This window comes from Mustelus asterias, chromosome 16, assembly GCF_964213995.1.
Source record: "Mustelus asterias chromosome 16, sMusAst1.hap1.1, whole genome shotgun sequence".
Classification (NCBI taxonomy): Eukaryota; Metazoa; Chordata; class Chondrichthyes; order Carcharhiniformes; family Triakidae; genus Mustelus; species Mustelus asterias.
In genome coordinates, this window is record NC_135816.1 from 42,014,729 (window position 1) to 42,039,541 (window position 24,813).

General features: G+C 41.6%; 1 long non-coding RNA gene across 5 annotated transcripts in view; it reads left to right on the forward strand.

Annotated features, from left to right (window-relative positions):
* The window catches only part of LOC144505128 (uncharacterized), a 40,714-nt gene extending 16,845 nt beyond the window's left edge, over positions 1-23,869 (forward strand). For 2 of the 5 annotated variants that reach the window (XR_013499774.1, XR_013499776.1), the window contains exon 4: positions 1,015-3,255. This is a non-coding gene — a long non-coding RNA (uncharacterized LOC144505128). Of the gene's footprint in view, positions 1-1,014; positions 3,256-3,311; positions 3,379-8,564; positions 10,584-22,980 lie in introns of those variants that run through there. The other 3 variants (XR_013499775.1, XR_013499773.1, XR_013499772.1) reach the window with 3 other exon arrangements.
* Positions 23,870-24,813: the final 944 nt, after the last annotated feature.

Consider the following 24,813-nt stretch of genomic DNA (forward strand, 5'->3'; position numbering starts at 1 on the left):
TATATTACCCCTTCGTTTACACCATGACACTCCCCCCACATCTCTCCACCTTTCCTTCTTTAAGAGTCTACTAAGAAAAACACTAACACCCGATCACCCCGCCTAATAAAAGAAAATCTTTCTTTGGCTTGACATTCATTTTTTGCTTTTGACTCTGTATAGTGACTTGCAACATTTTTTTCTATGTAAGTCGTTTTCTTGTTATTATCTTGTAACTTGATAAGATCACTGCACACAGTGAATATTAATTGGCCTCCTAGGTCTCCAATTGAGCTCTGATGAAGGGTCATCCTGACTTGAAATGTTGGCTCTATTCTCTCTGCACAGATGCTGTCAGACTGGCTGAGTTTTTCCAGCTTTTTCTGTATTTGTTTCAGATTCCAGGAGCCGCAGTATTTTGCCTTTATCTCCAGTATGGCTGATAGGAAGTCCATGTTCATGACAAGGCATGCTACTCACCATGTTAATATGAGCTAACCTTCCTATCAGTTAATGAATCCCCCTGAACAATACAACTTAACATCCTCTTTTTCCTGATGGATTTGACACTAAGTTTTCTCCTCCAAGTTTTCATTTAAATTATGTTGAAGCAATGACAGGGTCATTGTGCCACAATGTATAGATTCAAATTAGTAGTCTGCCTGACTGTAGTGGGAGTATACATCTGACTTCAAAGTTTTAATTCCTCCCATGCAGTATTGCAGCCAGGTAGTATTGCAGGTAAACTTGGCCCATTGTTTCTGTTGCTCTATACTAATAAGACTTGATTTTTTAGAATGATAACATTGTTTTTCACTGAGAAGCTGGTGCTGTCTTGAAAATTAGGGCAGGAGTCTATAAATGTTGACAGGGAGTTCCCAGAAGTGTGCAACTATTTGCAAGAAGTCTCCCACAGCAAAGTTTGAAAATCACTAAATTGAGTTGAAACACTAATGTCCCATTAATCCAAATGTTGTACTGAGACAGACCTAACAAGATAATGTAAACCAATACTGTAAATTATCCTTGTTTTAGGAGATTCGCAGAAAATCAAAGAAAGCTATTTTCAGATTCGGACACCTGGAATACAGATGAGCATGAACAATTTAAACCAAATGGAAACGGCAAAGTATATGCAACTCGCAAGGTTAGAATGGGGTCACATCTGAAACATGCATTTGAGTCTCCACTGAATGGGGTGGAGGGGAGTTCATACAATGCCATATGAACATCCTGTAATGAAATGAGGCCATTTTTGTGTATTAAAATCAGTCAGTTTTGATTAAATATATATTTATGCAGAAGAAAACATTCAATGTTAAGAAAATCATCCATTCACATGTAGGTAATATATTATAATTTACCTAATTTCTTTATCTGAATTGTATATTTCATTTTCTGAGAAAATAGTTTCTAACTATTTTAAAATCCATGTGCCAAAACTGAATGACAGTCTATGGAAATTGATGGGGGACAAAGAAAAAATTAGCAGTGAAATATTAAAACATGCAGAAAAATCTCAAGTGAGAAGAAGTTCAACAATGTGAAAAGCTGAACTGTGTATTAATACTTTGAAAAATGGCCGAGACCATGCCATGGGCCAGAAGATACTGATGACCATATCAACTCAAAGAAGCTTTCAGGCTTTGCCATTACGATTTATGTGAAGTGATTTAGTGAAGTTATTCCATTGCCTTGAGTTCTGTTATTGACACAAGCTGGGTCAAGGTTCAGGCAATAGCGTATGGTCCCAATTTTGCAATCTGCACTCATCAATAGTGAAGCCCCAAATTGACAGCGATTTGTCTGATATGATCAGAAACCTCTGCTTGTGTAACCTATCACTCATATTTTCGATACAATACATTGCAAACAGTACTAAAGCTGATTTTAACTTTTGCCAGGGGTGTAAAACTGCTGATAGCTTTTGACTGCTGGTTAAACACCCTGCCTTCATTGGAAAGGCATATTGGGCAGAGTGTATAACAGGCCTGTTACCGGCTACCAGCAGTTGTGGGCACATTTTGAATATATGGCAGGGGGACAATATAAGGTGATGGGTGGGGGAGGGGGAACAGGGGGCAATTAATGAAATGTAAATATATTAAACTGAATGTTGGGATCTGCTTCATAAAAAATATATATTTACAGGCATAAATTGAGTGGAGTTTGCACATTCTCCCCATGTCTGTATGGGTTTCCTCCAGGTGCTCGGGTTTCCTCCCACAGTCCAAAGATGTGCAGGTTAGGTGGATTGGCTGTGGTAAATTGCCCCTTAGTGTCCCAAAATGAGTAGGTTAGGGGGATTAGCAGGGTAAATACACGTTACGGAGATAAAGCGGTGGGTGGGCCTCTTAAGGTGTTCTGTCGGCGAGTCGGTGCAGATTGAATGGGCCGAATGGCCTCCTTCTGCACTGTAAGGATTCTATGATTTCTACCAAGAATGGGTGGGAAATGGGCGTAGAGTTGCTGATACCCAGATAGGAGTTAAGAGATCAGGAGATGATTTAAGGAGGGGCTCACAGGATGGAAAAGCAGGGGAGTACACCATAGGGGTGGCCTCCTTTTGCAACCTGGATCTTGGCCTAGGCCTGCTAAACTCTGTTCAAGCTAACTTTCTGGAGGGATGTTGTGTTTGTGGATGCAGAAAACTACTTAGAGGCAAGCACTGCTGCATTCCCACTTTCCTGATGTGCTCCAGATCCAGTTCCAAATTCAACTGCATATTCAATTTGAAGAAAATGCATGGAGAGCCATGTGGGCCTTGTGGCGTTTGAAGATGGGCTTGCTCAAACACTCTGAAGACTTTGTTGTACACATAAACAAAAGTTAAACTTTTTTGCAGACCTTTTTGTCAGTCAACTCACAGCTGCCTAATCGTTTCACTGTTGCAGACCCTTGGGGCCTGCTGGCACAAGTCTCGACCCCAATCTGGGTGGGAGGTCAAGCCTGCCTCCCATGTGTTACGTGACCCTGCTAGGTCAGGAAGATACCTCCAGGCCAATTAGATGACATGCCCCGCTCAAGCTTGATTCTTTTGGTTTGTATTATGTTCGGAACATTACTTTGAATCTGTAGCGAGCAGTTTGAAGGGTGAGCAAAACAACACACCGCCAAAAATGTACAATATTTTCAGAATGCATGAGTTTGAGAATGCATAGCTACAGTTTTGTGATTTATTTTTGATTTAGCCTATCAAAAAATATGAGTCCGGATACAATAACTTTGTATTGTATACTGTCATACAATACAAGAGTAAAAAAAGCAAATTACTACATTCAAGTGTTTTCGGGGTATTTATAAATTGCTGAAAATGATGTTGTTTTCCATAGTTTGATGTTCCTGACATGTCTCTGTGAACAAAGCTAATAAGGCCATTTTATACAGATGGATTATCAGGTAAAATTGACAAAATACCTGTAGTCATAAAATCAGAATCAGATCTTTGCTGGCTCCTTCATTCCTATTACGTATAATTTTTGTGTAAGAGCTTTTATGCATTCTAATCCTCTAATCCTTGGGAGGAGTGTGCGACAGGTCAGGATCAGTGTGAAGCAGACTGGGAGGAGTGTGCAGCAGGTCAGGATCAGTATGATGCAGACCGGGAGGAGTGTGCAGCAGGTCAGGATCAGTGTGAAGCAGACCGGGAGGAGTATGCAGCAGGTCAGGATCAGTGTGAAGCAGACCGGGAGGAGTATGCAGCAGGTCAGGATCAGTATGAAGCAGACCGGGAGGAATGTGTAGCAGGTCAGGATCACTGTGAAGCAGAGTGGGAGGAGTGTTCAGCAGGTCGGGATCATATGAAGCAGACCGGGAGGAGTGTTCAGCAGGTCAGGATCAGTGTGAAGCAGAGTAGAAGGAGTGTGCAGCAGGTCGGGATCACTGTGAAGCTGACAGGGCGGAGTGTGCAGCAGGTCAAGATCACTGTGAAGCAGACCGGGAGAAGTGTGCAGCAGGTCAGGATCAGTGTGAAGCAGACCGGGAGAAGTGTGCAGCAGGTCAGGATCAGTGTGAAGCAGACCGGGAGGAATGTGTAGCAGGTCAGGATCACTGTGAAGCAGAGTAGAAGGAGTGTGCAGCAGGTCAGGATCAGTGTGAAGCAGAGTAGAAGGAGTGTGTAGCAGGTCAGGATCAGTATGAAGCAGACCGGGAGGAGTGTGCAGCAGGTCAGGATCAGTTTGAAGCAGAGTAGAAGGAGTGTGTAGCAGGTCGGGATCACTGTGAAGCAGACCGGGAGGAGTGTGCAGCAGGTCGGGATCACTGTGAAGCAGACCGGGAGGAGTGTGCAGCAGGTCAGGATCAGTGTGAAGCAGACCGGGAGGAGTATGCAGCAGGTCGGGATCACTGTGAAGCAGACCGGGAGGAGTGTGCAGCAGGTCATGATCACTGTGAAGCAGAGTAGCAGGAGTGTGCAGCAGGTCAGGATCAGTATGAAGCAGACCAGGAGGAGTGTGCAGCAGGTCAGGATCAGTGCGAAGCAGACCAGGAGGAGTGTGCAGCAGGTCAGGATCAGTGTGAAGCAGAGTAGGAGGAGTATGCAGCAGGTCAGGATCAGTGGAAAGGGAGGAGTGTGAAACAGGTTAGGTTCTAGGATCATTGAATTAGAGTGGGAAAAAAAATCAAACGATGAAATCACAGAAAGGCCACGAGTTAATTGGCCTGTTAGTATTGTAGCTTTGTTCCCTTTAGGGCTTCATGATGGCACAGTGGTTAGCACTGCTGCTTCACAGTGCCAGGGACCTGGGTTCAATTCCGGCTTTGGGTCACTGTTTGTGCGGAGTCTGCACGTTTTCTCCTTGTCTGCGTGGGTTTCCTCCAGGTGCTCCGGTTTCCTCCCACAGTCCGAAAGACGTGCTGATTAGGTGCATTGGCCATGCTAAATTCTCTGTCAGTGTACCCGAACAGCCGCCGGAGTGTGGTGACTAGGGGATTTTCACAGTAACTTCATTGCATTGCAAGCCTACTTGTGACACTAATAAATAAACTTTAAAAAATTTATACTTTCTCTGAAGTTAGGTTAAGGAGTTGGGAAACATATTTTTAAAATTATAATAATTAAGTAAAGCATTTCAATTAACCTCGGTATATTTAAGTGACAATAGAAGGGAAGTGAGTAGCTGATGGGTCTTTACTTTTTAAGTAGCAAGATTTATTACTCAACAGATAGTGAAATAACGGGGCAGCTCTGAACCACGGAATGGACATCCTGTTCCATGTGGGAGTTCTGAGATATTTCCCATGTCCTGGATAACCACGTGCAGGAATTATTGTCATCTTCAGCTGCTCAAGCTCCAGGTTTCAGCTGGAATCACATGCACATAGTTGGGAACTTTGTGGATAGTGCATCCATAGATGTGGTCACCTCACATCTTAAGAGTACACTGAAGAGATGGAATGGATGACCACCATGCGGGCAAGAAGAAATAGATAGGTAGTCCCATGAGTGCATAATTCTCCAATTAGTATTGGTTTCTGAATACTGATTAAAATAATGGTTCATCCGCAGAGTGCAGCCAGAGCCAAGTCCATGGTACCTCAGCTTGCTCAGCTGTACAAGGTTACAAAGAAGACTGTGACAAAAGATTTGATAGATCATGGAACAGACAGGAATTTCTGTGGCCACAGATGTGAAACAATGTGTTACATTTCCTCCCTGGTCAAAAATATCACTGGCTGAAGACCACCCTGAGCATGAACAGCGAATGCTTATGGTCCACATTGGCGCAAGCAATATAGGCAGAAAGAGGGATGTGGTCCTGCAGTCAGAATTTAATGAGATGGTAGGAAATTAGCAGGTAGGACCTCAAAAGTAGTAATCTCTGGATAACTCATAGTACAATGCAAAGTAGAAATAGGAGGATAGAGCAGATGAATGCTTGGCTGGTGAGATAATTCAGGAGGGGGGGTTTTAGATTACTGCGACATTAGGATCAGTTCTGGGAGAGGGAACCACTACAGGCCAGATGGCTGCAAGTAAATAGAACCAGAACTAATTTCCTAGTGGGTGATTTGCTAGTGCTATTGGGGAGGGTTTGAATTATCCTAGCAGGGATGCCAAGGTGGAAAGAATATTGGGAGAGGTAGATAACATCAGAGTTGGAAATAGTAAGGTGGGTTCAGTATAAGACAGGAATAAACAAATGGCCCGTAAATTCCCCAGCATTGGATTTAGGGGGGTACCTCAAAAATGCACTGGGGAATCCCTCTGGGAAGTTCCCAGGTAAGGGATTACTTGGCAATTGTCCAGAAACGCTAACTTCCCCTGGACAATTGCGCTGTGCTGGTCTCAAGCAGCTCCAGCCAGCAAAGGTTGCAGTGAAGTTTTCCAGAGCAGGTCAATGCACTTTAAAATCTTTTAATTCCAGTGGGCCAGGACTTTCGGACATTATGGTCCAAAGTTTAAATTAGGGTTACAGTGTATTTAGGGTAAATAGGGTTGGTGAGTTGCTGAAGCACATAGTTAGATGGAAATATGATGTGACAATAACAGAGACCTGGCTCAAAGAAAGACAAGACTGAGTACTAAACATTCCTAGGTACAAGGTGTTCAGGAAAGACAAGAAAGGGGGTGGGGTGGCAGTACTGGAGGGAGACATTTCAGCGTTGGAGAGAGAGGATATCCAGAGGAGTCAGGGACAAGAAAGGGAGAAACTATTTGCATTGCTGGCAGGGTCGAGAACCAGAGAGCACAGATTTGAGGTAAGTGACAAAGTAGCAATGATAACATGAGGAAAACCTTTTTCACGCAGCATGTGGCTAGGATCTGGAACACACAGCCTGAGTATGGTGGAGGCAGGATCAATTGAGGCTTTCAAAAAAAAAATTAGACCATTATCTGAAAAGGACAAGTTTGCAGGGCTATGGGGAAAAGGCAGGGGAATGACACTAGATAAATTGCTTTTTCAGTGGACCAGCACACACATGACAAGCTGAGTGGCCTCCTTCTGTGCTGTAAATATTCTATGATTCTATAGTTCTGATTAGAAATGGGTTCCATGACATTTATATAATGCACAACATGGATATTTTCTATTGTGTGAATATAAAGGCATGCTATAAAAGCTGCTGGAAAATAAACAATGCAAAGTTAACTTACTGCAAACATGATTTTGTTATACCAGTGTACTATATATATCCACTGAACTTTTAATACTTGTTTAAAAAAACAATATTTAGAAATCCTAAACAACTCTGAGGTTGCGAAGCTAGCAATTTAGGAAAAAAATATTGAGGCCAGAAAATGATTTATATTACTCCAAAATTGACATTTTCCCATTGGACACAAAGCTACATCTTGACCAAGCACTGGTGCTGGTGATGAATAGGCATCTTTGCAAGGTCAGTTGGAACAATTTCAGAGGGAGTTGCTGTGAAGTACTGAGCCTTGCTATATTTTGTAGCCCAGACTTATTTCAATAATCCTGAGTTCAAATTGTAAGTAAGTTGCAGACCCTTGAATTTGCTATTTATTTAGTGCAATGAACTGAAGTTTTATAACCAAAATGTTTAAATATGAAGTCCTGTGTTGGAAACAGAAGCAATAATATTAATCAAAAAAGAACATGCCACCTGAATTTGAACAATGATCATTAAAAATTATAATGTCTTAAATTGACTATAGCCAACCAATATAAAACATTAAACTAAGCAGCCATTATAAATTGTATTAGGAAATGATCATGAACAGGGCAATAATTTGAAGAATTCTGGCATAAATCCTTGGAGTAATTTTTTGTCCTTTTGGCTAAATAGAGGCTTCATAATTTGAACCTTATTATAGTAATTTGACAGAAAAGTACTGTCTGCAGAAACTAGCCCCAAGGTCCTTTGAGTGATTAAAAATACCTGGGAGACAGAGACATTTTCACTTTGTTCTTCACCTTGTTTATAGTTTAAATCCTTTTTGGTTAGGTTTAACAACAAACCAAGTTTAAATATTTGCCCATTTTAGCAGTTCATGCTTTATTCTTGTTATACAAGTTCCAATTTTAATCTTAGGCATTTGTAGTGGAATATATTTGTCTCAAATTTCAGTCTCCCCCCTTCATATCATGCACAATTCTCCAGCTGAGAAGGTGAGAAGATGGCCTTTTTCCAGACCTTTAGAGATATTGCTCACATTTTTTTCCCTTCCTCCTGTGAATAAATCCCTTGGCTCCATTCAGCATGACCCACTGAAGGTTAACTTGAGATCTGGAACTGCCATGTGAGAAATTATGGTTATGAACCAATCACTCCATGCAATATGTTAAAAGTGTCAGTACACGGTATTCACATAATACATGCACACAATACAACACAGTATTGAGATTTACCTAAACATGTAATGAATCATGTTCATTACAAAGCTTCAAAAATGCAGGACTTTAAAAGCAAATAAAATAGCATTAACTTTGATGCCTAATTGCAATGGGAATGATTGAACAGTTTGAATTCATTTGATAAATATTTATAAATGATCCAAATATTTAAATACACTGTACTTGTAGATAATGGACATTTATAATACATGCAAACAAAAGTTCCAAAAATGTGAAATTAAAATAGATTATCTTTAATGAACATATTAATTTTATTCTCAAAAGGTGTTTGAAGATGATAAAAATTGGTAGAAACATGAGGACCAGGATTACAAGTGAGAAATGTATGACCTACAAGGAAACTCACCGGAAAGGAAGCTGAAGGATGTGGATCAATAGTGGCATGAAAACCATATGTAATATTTCAGAAGTTTCATTATAACAGTCGTTATGCTTTCTGCTTACTAGGCTTCGGCTGAGAAATGTTCATTGTAGTCTAATTTCTACTAAACATCTCTCATATTTCATGACCTTATTTCATCTTATAATTACCAAAATTGTTTTTCCTCTTAAAATTAATTTGAAAGGATTGACCAAATGGTGTAAATTCTTAATGCACTGTCATAATAAACAAATCATCAGCTTTGTCCACGGAAGGAGAGACAAATAAAGTAACCATAGACCAGTCAGTGCAACATTAGCTGTGACCAAATTTTTGAGGGATGGTGGAAGACAGATATTGGGCAGTTCTAATCACTTTTGCCTTCCCAAAGGTTCCACTTTTAGCCTGCCTCTGAGCATGCAGAAAGGGCAGCCATTGGAAACCATCAGGATCCTTCTTGAAATATACACATCAGGTTCACTTGCTCACTATGGCCAGCAAGGAAATTGTGGCTTTCCCAATCCCGGGATTCCAGATCGCAAATCCTGCCAAATCCTGTTCTGCCACCTTATCTGAGTATCAGGGATCATTCCTTCGGTCCCTAGAAGCAGCTTCTAGTCTCAAAACATTCTTCTCCCTTTCACTGGCCAGCTGCCATTTTTCACTGGTTTTGCAAAGGAGACCTAAGGAGATGAGATCCCACAATTAAATTCTCCCAAATATGATAGTGATACAATGCACAGCAGGCAGTCAATGTTTGATCCACTTTGGTTCTCAATCTACGCAGATGATGTTAGGATTAGAATCTTGAAAGCTGTGAATTGCACAAAAGTAGAAATCAAATGAGAAGACAGGTGGCAAATGTAATTTAATATGGATAAGTGTAGGTTGTATGCAGTGTATGGAATGGGAGTACCCAATTGATGGAAAGACAGTAAAGGGTAGGGATGAGCAGGAAGACCTTAAGGTTCAAGTATATAATTCCCTGAAAAGCACAACTAGAAAAAGAAAGACAACAACACTTAAACGTCAACAACAATATGGAGGGAATGAGGCAGTAGTATTAGTTTTAGATTGCTCCATAGGATAGAATAGAATTCCTATAGTGCAGAAGGAGTCCTCTTGGCCCATTGAGCCTGCATCAATAACACGCTCACCTTGTCTCTATCCCCACGTATTTACCCTGCTAAGGCCCCTGACACTGAGTGGCAATTTACCATGGCGAATCATCCTAACCTGCACATCTTTGGAGAGTGGGAGGAAACCGGAGCACCCACAGGAAACCCACACAGATACAAGGAGAATATACAAATTCCACACAGTCACTCAAAGCCGGAATTGAACCCGAGTCCCTGGCGCTGTGAGGCAGTAGAGCTAACCACTGTGCCACCGTGCCACCAGCAAAGAGAAAACACAAATGTGACGGGTTAATTGGTCTTCTTTGCTGTATGATTTGATGGTTCTTTTCACCTTCAAGTGCAATACAGAAATTGGATAATATTTAATGCCATGTTTCATAATCTCATCACCCAGTTAATTTTATCCTCTCAGATATATTTTTAAAACATGGTGTAACCAAAATACTTGATGAAGATCCATGGAAAATTATTTTTATTTTGCTCATGATAAAATCATGAGTAAATTAACCAGTCACCTTTGTGATATAAATTATTTGCCGGTCTTTACCATCATCCCTTTTTTCTAATTCTGTACATTATATGAATATGATTTTATTTGCTTATATTTATATTTATCACCATGCATGTACAGTTTGAATAACAAATAGCTCTAATTTTCAGTGAGCAAGTTGAAGTCAAAATCATACTGTTTATTCTTTGGATTTTGTTTTCTCTCGGCTGGCCCTGAGTTGATCCTATTTGAACTTAGCGCTTTCAAACAAGAAATTAAAGGACAACTATTTCAACAACTCATTTGTCCTTTTATTTGGAAAAAATATGCAAACAGCAGTAAATAAAATGTTGATGAAGAACAACAGTATTGAACGTTTCAATGGAAGAGAATAAACTCCAATCAACATTCTGGGCCTTAAAACTTAATGTTGTCCTTCTTCCAGGGGTCCTGGAGCAGTAAACACACAATATGGTGAGCGGGGCACATTCACTCATTACTCACCCACCATATGAGTAAAGGTAGATAAAAAAAGCATCCGGGACATATGTCTTAACAGGTATTCGGCTCTTTGTATCTGCAGAGGGGGGCCCAATACATGTTTGAGGCCCTATTTTCAACATTGGGCTATCTTGAATGAAGCTAAAATTTGGCCAGCTGCGTTCAGGAAAGTGTAGTCTATATGCTGTATAAAGGCTTTAAAGAGACTACTAAAAAAGCTCATGTTCTTTTGCTCAGGACCAGCACTCTTTGGTCTTCACTCAGTCTTCTCTCAGTCGCTTCCACTTCTCTCCTGATTGCTCCCTTTTCTTCCGATCGCACCACTCCATGACCCCTACTCACCCCCATCACTTCCCATACCCCCTAACAGATACCTGCCAGACAGTGCTGGTGACGCAGTGATCCAAAACTGAAATCAACTTTGCTGTCAACCTAATTCGGGAAGCTGGATGTCTGAAGCTTAACAGTCTCACGCGATTGAGATCTGGGGTATGGCTCAGAACAACTTTACAGGCACTAGGATTGTTCCGAGCATGAACCAATTTCTAGGTCCTGATCTCTGACATTGGCTTCATGCAGGGCTATTATAACACTATAGGCAGGATTTGCTTCATTTCTCTCTTTGGTGATACTCCAAAGACTGAACATAAGGTGGAGTCCATGGTGTAAAATCTACCATTTAATATAGTTGCATTATAACTCAGACTGGCTCCCAATGATGAAGCAAATTGGATATTTAAGTATCTGTACCATGCCTGCCAGACATGGCGCACCATCATTTTGAGACAGCTGAAATTTTAAACAATGCAACCCTGCTTGCACACACTTGATGAAAAAGCATGCATCTTGTGAGCCATCAAATTTGGGGAAAGGGAGATAATAGCCTGGAGCTTCCAAGCAGTAGGAATAGTTGTCAGATTACCCTGACATTCTTAAATTCCTTCGACTCAATGCTGCTGTGCATTTCTATCAGGGTCTTCTAAGCTGGGCTTCCATAGAAATGCACAATGCTGCGTCTCTTGGGGAACTCCGTCAGAGTGAAGAGTCAGGGGAAGACACTAGCTACCATTTGGTATGTTTAAATGTCCAATTTGAATGTTAGTGAATGGTTGAGTGGATGAAAAGTTGAGTGGGTGAGTGAGTGAATGGGTAGGTGGTGAGGCAGGTAAGTGAATAGGGTTGGGGTGAGGTGATTAAGTGGGGAGGGGGTTAGGTGGGTGAAATGGATAAGTGGTTGAGGTCAGTAAGTGGGTAGGTGGGTAAGGCAGATGGGTAAGTGGATAGGGTTTAGGAGGGTGAGATGGGTAAGTGAACAAATTGGGGAAGTGGGTGAAGTGGGTAGGGGTAGAGATAGATGAGTGACTGGGTATTTGGGGCGGTGGATAGTTGGGTTTCGATTGGGAGTGTAGTCAAGTGGTTGGAGAGGTCATCTGGGGAGGGGGTGGTCTGGTGGTCGGGAGGTTACTGGGGTTGGTTCAGGGGTGTAGTCAAGTCGGGATTGTAGGTGGGTCAGGAAGATAGTAAAGTCAGGGGGGATTTCGAGTGGTCAGAGAAGTAGTCAGTTTTGGGCAGTGATTGTGGGGGAATCAGATGTGTTGTAACCGAGATGTTCTGTTTAACATTTCCTGGATAACTATTGTGTAACTGTCTGCTTATATCAGAGTCAGAGATGTTTGCACAGTATCCTGGGGGTGGAGGAGGGGGGGGGGGTGCGTTGCGGGTGGTATTGCCCATTGAAACTTGAAATTTCCCTGGTAATTTCCATGTAGGCTGTGTACCAGGATTTCCACAGTATCACACTTGCATCTTTGGTCATACGCCTAGCGTCTGACAAACCAGAGACTGGAAGGCTTGTTCTTCCACCATTTGATCACAGACTGCATTTCATGCCTATATGTTTTGTTTTATATCCTTTTGTCCCCAGCAATTATTTCTCTCCCGGTGATCGTTCACCATCACAAAGCTCCTAACACCCCGCACCCCGCTCTCAGTTTGCAAAGGCAAGAAACTTGCCTGAAGCATTTTTGAAATTGGGAAAGGCTCCAATATTTTCAAATTACATTTTGATATCCCTTCATATCACTCCACGTGCACAGATCAGTGAAGGTTTTTAAATTATATTCATGAGATAGTCTTACAAAGCAAGATCATTATTCTTCCAATGTGAGATCTGAGCTTCCTGAAGTGATCCCATTGGCTTTTTAGCTGTGAATTGGACAAGAGTGTCTTGACAAGAATCAAAATTGCAATGGAATTCACACTCGAAGTTTAAAAAGACAATTCCCAGTACCTAAATAAATATTAAAAGTTGTCCCAAAGAGATCCTTCATGATTCAAGCTTAAAATATTTATTTTAACTGCATGATTTATTTTTCTTTGCATTTGATCTATTTTAAATTTATATGTGAAAAAGAAGTGTTGTTGCCTCTTCTGTTTTGATCAATATAATTACAAGTCATGCTCTCATTTACACTTATGTTAGATCTATCAAACCTAGGTGGCGATCTTACCAAAAAAATTCTCAGTGCCGAATGAGCAAAACAGGAGAGAATTGCGCCGATTTTTTGGGCAAGTTAAAAATCCAATCTTACTACACTCTGAGCAAAAAATATTGCTAAACCTGTTTCCCACCAGTAGGGGGAGGGGTGAGGCCTAATCTCACTGAAAACCATAGATCACAGCAAAGGGCGCCATTGTGCATACTCAGATGGAATTTGTCATTGATCTGTCACTGCCTCTCACCCTGAATATCGCTGGCCTCCACAGCCGATTGTCCCCTCCACTATCGCTGGCCTCCATGGCCAATCGGCCCCCATGCTTCCCTGACCTCAACAAGATCTGGTTGATCCTCCCCATACCCTTGTCCCGGTCGATCGCTGGTTACAGAGTGTGCAGCATTTCCTCCTACCCCGATCCTGGTTGCAGAATGTGCAGTGTCCCCATGCCAGCCTCTGCCTTAGGCCCTTCCCAGCCATGGGATGCCACACATTAAAAATACCCTGGAAAGCTTATTGCTTGATTCCCTGCTTCCCATCCCTTTAACCATTAACTTTTTTTAGGTAGCCAAGGCACCCACTGGAAGTTGGCAAGCATCTCATGACTACATGCAATTCAGAGTCCTACAATAGTTTTGACTCAGGGGCATTTAAGAGAGTCAACCACATTGCTGTGGATCTGGAGTCATGTGTAGGCCAGACCAGGTAAGGATAGGATAGCAGGTTTCTTTCCCTAAAGGGTTTTTTACAGCAATCGACAATGGCTTCAGGGTCATCATTAGACTTCTCATCACAAATTGTTACTGAATTCAAATTTCATCATCTGCTGTGGTCGGATGTGAACCCGGAACCCCAGTGTATTACCCTGGGTCTCTGGAGTACTAGTCCAGTGACAATACCACTACGCCACCATCTCCCCAGTGTGCAAAACTAAAGCACATGAGATTGAGGGTAATACATTGGTGTGGATTGAGAATTGGCTAGCAGACAGGAAACAGAGAGTAGGAAAAAGGGTCTTTTTTGAAGTGACAGATGGTGACTAGTCGTGTCCCGCAGGGATCAGTGATTTGGCCCCAGCTATTAACAATATACAGCAAGGGAAGCAAATGTAATATTTCCAAGTTTGCTGATGACACAAAACTTGATGGGAATACAAGCGGTTAGGAGTATGTTAAGAGGCTTCAAGGTGATTTAAAGAAGTTGAGTGAGTGGGCAAATACATGGCAGATGTAGTATAACGTGGAGAAGTGTGAATTTATCTACTTTGAATGAAGAAACAATGGCAGAGTATTATTTGAATGGTGATAGATTGGGAAATGTTGATGTACAAAGGGACCTGGATGGAGCCGTCTTTAGCCAGGCCCTCACAGACTCCAAAACGCAGAAGCTGTTAGCCACGAGCATCTGAGCAGTCAAAGCAAGGGAAACTGTCTCTAGCTCTGCTGAAACTGAAAGAGTGGCACAATGTGTGTGTGATCCCTGGCCAAGGAGTAACAAGAAAATTGAAATAATTAAGGTGTTCAACACTGTTACCCCTTTATTTCCAATTTTTATGCACCATAAACTTTATTTTGAAGGTTGATCATCTAGTCATCCCAATTATTGCCAGTCGCCTGGACTTTAGCCTCAAAGAAAGAGTAGAAGATGAGCAATGGCTGTTAGCAAGAGATAGATTGATTGATTTGCGGGAATGCTTTGGGTAGGTATATTCATCACTGCTGTGCCAGCTAGTTGCATTGCCTCAGATTAGCTGACGTGTACCTGAATAAGACCATCCTGTGCATCACTGTCAGCTAAATGAGTGGCTGCAGATATGCAGGCTCCCTCCTCCTTGTCTTGTTGCTCTTCCTTGACCTCTTCCAAAAATGCACAACAGTCATTACCTTCCTGCTCCTCCTGTTACAGTCCTTTCTGTTATGCTACGTCATGTAAGGCGCAGCGGGACTATCATTCTAGATGCCCTTGCTAGGGTATGCTGAAGACTGTTTATAGATCTGTCTGGGCACCTTAGTTGCAACATCAGCATTCCAATGGCTTGTTCTTGTCTGCTCTTGTGCTTGTATGGCTTCTGTTACCCCTTTCCTCAGTGTTGGTGGTAGATCTCCTCACAGCCACAAACTTAGGGGGTAACTTATGTCGCCAATGAGCTATCCAATGACTTTGCAAATAGGGTGACTTAAACTGATGCAAAATATAGCCCTCAAGGCAATTTCCTAGGTACGTTCCACATAGATACAAGATCATCTTTCAGCTGACTACTAATGTAATGGAATTCTTTTCAATTGATGAATACAGTTGGTTGATTTGAGGGGGCCTTGATTGCCAGATGGGTGTAATCTATGCCTCCTTGTGCTTGTGAAAATTCAACCTCAGCAGCAAGTTCAAAGGCTCTCTCATCCTGATTGTCTTCAACAACAGCAAAGTGGATGTAAGTGGCAGCCCCAACAAACATGCCAGTCGTGCATAGCTAATTGGGAGACTGTACAGCCTGGAAGGAACCAGAAGTGAAGAAACTATGAGTTGTGGTGACTTTGGCCATCACTTGTAATGCAGGCCCACCTGGTCCATCTTACAGGAAATCTTCATCTAGGAGGCTGTAGATGTCAGTAATGAAATGATGCGCAAGTCTGAGCCTCCTAAGACACTGGTGCTCAGTCATGTTCGGGAAGCTAATTGTCTCTAAATGGATATACTGAGTTAGGAGATAGCTCTCCTGCAAGGTGGAGTTCTGTGTTCATCCCTTCTACCCTGTAGAGCGAAGGTGTCTCAGCAGGTGGCTGATGCTGCTCCTGTTGGTGCTACCCCAGATCCTGCAGTTGTTGCTGCTACTGGTCCTCCTCTTCCTTATCAGAAGTTCAAGGTCAAGCTACATAAGCTGCTGAGCAGGCTGATAAAGACAAAACTCCAAGGTAATGGAAATGATGTCCAAAATCCTGGAAGTTGCCTCCAAAACAGCCCCTCAAAACAAGGCCTGTGAGTAAAACCCTTCCACTTAGGCAAAGAAACAGCTGTCATATCTCAGTATTTAAAGGCTTTCCAGCCTATCAATTGCTTAGCCCTGTCAATCCATCACCTTGCTCCACCAATTGAGTTCCAGGTAGCCTGGGAAATGCATGTGCTGGCACTAAAAGTCAGAATTCAAATTTAAAAATGCACTCAATTGCGTTTTAGCATATCGTATTAGCAGACTAACTTGTCCATGGGGGTATCTCACAGGTTGTTGAATGTGCTGGAGTTAGATGTGAAATCAGCAGATTACTGCTGGCTTCCTAACATGGCCCAAATTAGTTTATACTTAATTTTGCACTTGATTAGAGGGCAGCCCTCTAATCAAAATGTAAGTTTATTTTATTTATTAGTGTCACAAGTAGGCTTACATTAACACCGCAATGAAGTTACTGTGAAAATCCCCTAGTCGCCACACTCCGGCACCTTATCAGGTACACTGAAGGAGAATTTAGCATGGCCAATGCACCTAACCAGCACGTTTTTCAGACTGTGACAGGAAACCAGAGCAACTGTAAGAAACCCACATGGACACAGGGAGAAAGTGCAAACTCCGCACAGACAGTGACCTAAGCCGGGAATCGAACCCAGGTCCCTGGTGCCGTGAGACAGCAGTGCTAACCACTATGCCACCGTGCCACCCCTAAATGAGGCCTGAGAGTTAAAATAGCCCAGGCCTCAAATGGACGACTTTGGGTGTATTTGACACTCTGCCATACTTGGCTGCCTGATCCTTACCATAAGTTAAAATACCCCCCCCCGTCCCATAGTGTACAAATACAATTTTAAAGGATGCAGTTTGAAATGCAAGAATTCCATGGTATTCTATTTCTAATTGCTTATTCTGTGTTGAAACTAAAATCCATTTTTTCTACTCTTTAGAGATCTTTGAACAGAATTTTAAAAGTTAAGTTAGAATATTCCTCCAACAGGCTTTCTTTCTTACTTGATTCCATTTTTTATTGGGATCTGCTAGCCTGTCATTCTCCATGACTTACAATTGGGCTGCAAGAGACAAATTGGCAGTGAACAGTGACGCAGAGGGAGCCTGATGCTGTGAAACACACACCAGGAATTGTGTGGCAGCTGATGACAGGAGTCAGAATTGCTGAAGAGACAGCTGGGGAAAGGAAGAAAGACATCTGGAGTCAGGATTGACTCAAAGACCAACAAGATGGATGAAATCTCAAAACCTATTATAGTACATACTGAAAGCACTAAGGGTTCAGTTACGTCCAGTACTAGAAATGAGAATTTGTTTTCCTAGATTCTATTACCATCCCTGCATCAGATTTGTAATTTTCTTAATCAGAACATAATTAATGATTTTGGACTGCAAATGTTATGAAAAATGATGACTCTTTTTTGCCTCCCTGCTGTTCTCCTCATGCTCTTTTGGATTTGTTGGCTCTTGGGTTCATAGGGGTAGTATGCAGTCTAATATCTCAACCAAAATAGTTGTATTACATCTGTGCTTCCAGGTGGTAAGTGCTGGCAGGTCATCACAGATGAGTTTAATATTGTTACCTGCAAGCACCACAACATACACACTTTCTAGCAGAAGCTGCTAAAAAGCTATTATGAATAAGAACTCTGGCAGATTTCGCTCTTCCCTAACTCAGAGTAAAGTGTAACTGCAATGCCATTGCTGCCATATCTAGTGGGATCAGCTAAGACAGTCCAGCCCAAATTATATCTGAGGTCATCTGGTTTGTATATGGTTCAGCTACATGCTTCCAAGAGCAATTCAATTCTATGGTGTGAACCGTATATCTTATTTGGGTTTTCAAAGTAATGTTCTTATCAGGTAACAGTTGCCTTAAAAAAAATGAAGATGCTACAGAAAACATTGCAGTGTGTTTGTTTTGGGGACGGTGGGTGGGTGGGGGGTGTGGGGGATTGCAGAATGCTTTAAGGGCCATTTTGTTTGCAGAAATTGAGCTCTTGGCTCACCGACTTGATGGAGTTTCTTGAACAGGTGAAAAAGATAATTGATGAGGGAAGGGCTGTGGATGTAGTTTAGATGGACTTTAGTAAGGCATTTGACAAAGTCCCACATGGCAGACTGGTACAAAAACTAAAATCATATGGGATTCAGGGTGGGCTGACTAGATGGATACAGAAATGGCTTGGTTATAGGAGACAGAGAGTAGTGGTGAAAGGGCGTTTTCAGACTAGGTGATTTTCACAGTAACTTCATTGCAATGTTAATGTAAGCCTACCTGTGACACTAATAAATAAACATTAAACTTAGAATGGATATCTGAAGCTAGTGGTGTTCCACAGGGACCAGTGCTGGGATCTCTGTTGTTTGTAGTTTATATAAATGATCTGGAGGAACATGTGGGTGATCTGATTAGTAAGTCTGTGGTTGACACAAAGATTGGTGGAGTTGCTGATAGTGCCGGGAATTAAGGATACAACAGGATATAGATAGATTGGAGACTTGGACATAGAACTGGCAGATGGAGTTTAATCTGGACAAATGCAAGGTGATACATTTTGGAGGATCAAATTTAGGTGTGAATTATACTGCAAATGGCAGAACCCTTAGGAACATCATACAGAGGGATCTGGGCGTGTAGGTCCACAGTTCCCTAAAAGTGGCAACACAGGTGGCCAAGGTGATTAAGAAGGCATATGGCATGCTTGCCTTCATCAGCCAGGGACTGAGTACAAGATTTGGGAAACCATGTTGCAGCAATATAAAACCTTAGTTAGGCCGCATTTGGAGTATTGTGTGCAGTTCTGGTCACCACACTACCAGAAGGACATGTAAGCTTTGGAGAGGGTGCAAAGAAGGTTCACCAGGATATTGCCTGGTCTCAAGGGTGTGGACTATGAGGAGAGGTTAAATAAACTAGGATTGTTTTCACTGGAAAGACGGAGGCTGAGGGGAGACCTGATTGAGGTCTACAAATTATGAGAGGCATAGACAAGATGGATGGTCAGAGGCTTTTTCCTAGGTTGGAAGTGTCAATTACAAGGGGACACAGGTTCAAGGTGAGAGGGGGAAAGTTTAAGGGAGATGTGCAGGGAAAGTTTTTCACGCAGGAAGTGGTGGGTGCCTGGAATGTGCTGCCAGAGATGGTGGTGGAAGCAGGCACATTAGCAACATTTAAGAGACATCTGGATGGGTACATGTATAGGGAGGAAATAGAGGGATACAGACTGAGTAAGGGCAGAAGGTTTTTTCTTAGTTTAGTTCGGGTATCATGATCGGCACAGGTTTGGAGGGCCGATGGACCTGTTCCTGTGCTGTACTTCCTTTGTTCTTTGAAAGCATGCTAGTCAACATCATTCCAATTTACTGGTTCCACATACATTATCACCACTGGCACGAGGGAGCCCAATTTCATCGGCTATCTTTTTTAATTCTGCACCAATTGACCTAAGTATCCATTTTTCTCCTGCATGAACATTTATTTGAAGTTACTAAAGTATGTTTAGTGTGACATCTGCTCCAAATTGCACTGTTTCAACCTGTATGTTTAGTTTCACTTACAAAAACTCCTTTTGTGTCACTCTGATTGATAACCTTATTCGCTGCTGCTTTCCTGCTTTTCCAGCTGATAAAAGCTGTTTATGCCTCGCTAGTTGAGGAAACTAGAACACGTGGTGGCATTGTGGTATTGTCACTGGACTAATAATCTAGGGACCCAGGTTCTACTCCCACTGCTGCAGATGGTGAGATTCGAATTCCATAAAAATCTAAAGATCACCATAAAAGCATTGTTGTAAAGATCCATTGGTTCATTAATGTCCTGTGATTATTAATACAAATTGGTGATTAATTTGCTGGACTATTATTTCAGAGAACTTTAATATATTTACACTAAGTTTGATATAAAACAGGCTTTTATATATAAACTCACTGATTTGTTCCAGATTGCATGCTTTTGTTTATAATTGCTTCAGTTCTGTAACATTGCTGTTTTGGAAATGTTAAATATTGTTTTGCAATGTGTCACTACACCATCACTTAAGTTGTTTATCTTAGTTTAAGAAGCACATTGTTCTGATGGAAAGGTAAGTCAAAAGCTGCGTCCATCTATAGTGACTTAATTTGTATTATTATGTCATTTGCAACCTCATGGGTAACATACATCTGACCAACAAGATAGAATTTTTTGAGGAACTAACATGAGGGTAGTGTAGTCAATATCGTCTGTGTGAACTGATTTAGTATTGATTGTAGATGATAATATTAAGACATTTGCAGAGAATACAAAAATTGACTGTGTGTTGGTAATTAAGAAAAAAACTGTAAACTGCAGGGAGATATCAATGCAATAGTCAAATCGGTGGAACAGTAGCAAATTGAGTTCAATTCGGAAAAGTGTGAGGTGAAATGTGAGGGCAGCATGGTGGCACAAGTGGTTATCACTTGCTGCCTCACATTGCCAGGGACCCAGGTTCAATTCTTGTCTGTGTGGAGTTTGCATTTTCTCCGCGTGTTTGTGTGGATTCCCTCCGGGCATTCCACTTTCTTCCCATAGTCTAAAGATGTGAAGATTAGATGGATTGACCATGGTAAATTGCCCCTTAGTGTTCCAACATGTGTAGGTTAGATGGATTAGCCATAGTAAATGTGTTGGGTTACGGGAATAGGGCAGGGGATAGGGCCTGGGTAAGATACTCTGCCAGAGAGTTGGTGCAGACTCAATTGGCCAAAAGGCCCCCTTCTACACTGTAGGGATTCTGTGATTTATTTTGGAAGGCTAACAAGGCAAGGGAATACACATTACATGGTTGGAAATGGAGATAGCTCGGGTGTGGGGGCATGAGAATGGTATGTAGGGGAGGGTGAATGGAATTTTACATGGGTGGGTGGGATGAAGAATTAAGTGTTTTGGATGGCTGGTGAGGGGTGTCATCATGATGAGGGGTAAAAAGGACATGATGGGGAGAAGTTGAACATTAGGATGGGGGTGGTTTGCAGAGGTCCCATCAGGGTGTTTAAGAGATTAGCTTTGCTGTCCAGAAGTAGTCCTTCTCCCAGCCCAGAAGCCATGCAATTACGTCATTGACCTCATGGAGCTGACCCTGCTCACCTCATTTCATCAGCTGAGAGTCACAACCTGCAGTTATTAACAATAAGCATCAGCTAAAGTGGAGGCATGCATCCTGCTTGAAAGATTTTAGTGACCCACTTGACTCCTAAGAGTGGGTTGGTCATCCTGTCCCTAACCATCTCCATTAAAACTGCAATTTGGTGAATCGGAGGTGGAATTCGATTTGCCTTTTTGAAATTTTTAATGTCATACCATTTCCACTCCCACCTCCCCCAACTTATCCCAGTGGTCAAATTACCCCACAGAGTTTTTGTTGTGCAAACTCAAGTGAATATTCTTGCTTTCTAATGAATGTACACTTTCCAGTTGAATGTGGGATTCAAGTTAAACTGAGAAGCACAATAGAGAAAGAAAAGCAAATATTGAAGAAAATACTCATTATTGGCTCACTCCAACAAATGATAATCTGCAAAATATTTTTTTTTAGTAAAGAACCATTAAAATTATGTCTCAAAATGATGCCACTCATGGGGAGGTGATGGTGTAGTGGTATTGTCACTGGACTAGTAACCCAGAGATGCAGCTTAATGCTTTGGGATCTGGGTTAGAATCACATCATGGCAGATGGTGAAATTTGAATTCAATAAAAATCTGGAATTAAAAATCTAATGATGACAATGATCCCATTGTTGTAAAAACTCATCTGGTTTGCTAATGTTCTTTTGGGAAGGAAATCTGCTACCATTACCTGATCTGGCCTACATGTGACTCCAGACCCACAGCAATGTGGTTGACTCTGGAAGTGGCTGAGCACTCCATTCTAGGGCAATTAGGAATGGTCAATAAATGTTGGCCAACAACACCCATAAACCCTGAAAATTGTTTTCTTAAGTTGTGTTTTATAAATTGAATGTTGCAAATGTTAAAGGAGGACAGTTTTGGTGGTGAAGAAATAGTTTGGCAAATGGAAACGATTCATTTTTATGACAATGAGAAACAATAAACCAGTCATAAAGATCTAACACTGAGTCACAGGTCTGCAGAAGCTGCTTTGCAATATAAACAGAGTTCCAGAACTACAGGTCTCTTCCTTTAAAATATTATTTTGTTTCCTGATTGGTTTATATTCCAAAATTATAGAATATTTTAGAACTTCTGGAGTACAAACCTTTTACATAATTCAGATATTCTTCTGGATCAAGTAGTAACATAAGTCTTTTGGCACTATTTAAGATTTATATTAACGATATTATTTCCTTATTGATTGTTACTTTAATGTTCATTCAATACACTATGGCACATAAGATAAATTCTGAATGGCACTGCACCACGTCTGAGTTGCTACCCAATGCCAAATACCTGTCAATTTATAAAGGTGTCTGTGTGATTATACTCATTGTTTTGCAATAGAATGCCACAGAGGATTCAACATTTTAAGGCAAAAGGAAATCTTGACCTTTGGCTGCAAACCCACAAAAGCTCCAGGTATCAAACTGTAGTCAGTTCTGAATCTAATGCTAAAATTTAGCTGTTCCTAATAATTGATAAACTGCATGAATGTCACCCATTGATTTACTGACACTAATTCCAGGAGAAATAGGTTGTCTTTGCCGGCGTGCTGTTTTTTGTCTAAGCGTCAGACTGTATTCAAAATAATACTTCCTTTTCTACAGGGAAACATCTCGTCACTTCAGAAACGTATGATGCATTAAGCTGCAGATATCAACCTATGCTCTACAATTTCAAGTCAAAGTACATTGAATGGGAAGGAAACCAGCTTTTCGTTGCTGTCTCTTTCGCTCCAGACAACGCAGCTGAAAACCCAGCAATAAAACGGACAGTCAATAAATTCTCAGAGCAGAAAACCCCATCCAATTCAGGATGGCCTGCGGGTAAGCATTCGCCAAGGCGGCCTTCACGACACACGACAACGCAGAATCGCTGAGCAGAAACTGATAGCCAAGTTCCGCACACATGAGGACGGCCTCAACCGGGATCTTGGATTCATGTCACACTATCTGTAACCCCCATGACTTGCCTGGGCTTGCACAATCTCACTAACTGTCCTGGCTGGAGACAATACACACCTCTTTAACCTGTGCTTGGCCCTCTCTCCACTCACATTGTCTGTACCTTTAAGACTTGATTACCTGTAAAGACTCGCATTCCAACCATTATCTTGTAAATTGAGTTTGTGTCTTTATATGCCCTGTTTGTGAACACAAGTCCTCACTCACCTGAAGAAGGAGCTTGAGGCTCCGAAAGCTAGTGCTGCCAAATAAACCTGTTGGATTTTAACCTGGTGTTGAGAGACTTTTTACTGTGCTTACCCCAGTCCAACGCCGGCATCTCCACATCATTGCAGACCAGTGACATGGGAAGCCCAATCAGAGGACCCTCAGTGAAATCCAACCAGAGGTGTCGAGTGATGCTGACCAAGATTGTAGACCATATTTAATAACACATTATAATAACACTTGAAAGTGTGCCTCCAATGGTTGGAATGGAGGCACACTTTCAAGTGTTATTATAATGTGTTATTAAATATGTTATTATAACGATATAAACCTTGTGCTTACTTACTATACAAGACACAAGGCATCGATTGCTCATAAGGGATTTGGTAAGTACTTTGTGGATTCATTTATTAAGACTAGGCACTTGAGAACATTTTTACATAGGTATAAAGCTTAAAGACATCGGAGCTGTGTATGGATCATGACACATTTCTCTTCTACTGATGTCAACCTCTTTCTTTTTAAAGGTACTTCTCCTCCTACGTAGAAGTATGATTATTTACATGTTCCTGTTCTGTTATGATTGCAGAAGTGTATAGAACTGATGAATCCAAGAGTTTCTAAAGTGTAGAGGTAATTTGCTGGTATATCCACATCTCGTAATGGTAACCTGATTTCTTTCACACTGATCTGTGGAGTTATCATTCATAGAATCATAGAGTGCAGAAGAGGCAATTCGGCCCATCGAGTCTTCACCGACACATTAGAAACAACTGAACTCCCACCTCATCCAATCTGCCAGCATTTGGCCCATAACCCTGAATGCTATGATGTGCCAAGTGTTCATCCAGGTACTTTTTGAAGGATATGAGGCAATCCGCCTCTACCACCCTACCAGCCAGTGCATTCCAGACCATCAGCACTCTCTGGGTAAAAAAGTTTATCCTCACATCCACCTAAACTTCCTGCCTCTCACCTTGAACCTATGTTCCCTTGTGATTGACCCTTCAACTAAGGGGAACAGCTTCTCCTTATTGACTCTGTCCATGTCCCTCATAATCTTGTACACTTCGATTGGGTCACCTTTCAGTCTTCTCTGCTCCAACGAAAACAACCCAAGCCATGTACCTTTTGGATACAAACTTGTTGTCCCAAGTGTAAAATTGACAATTCTGTACCTGCATTACTATTGTGTACATTGGTCAACTTTTCTTGCAATTTTAAAAGTTGTTCCCTAGTTTCTGAGAGAGTAGAAAGGATAAGATTAGA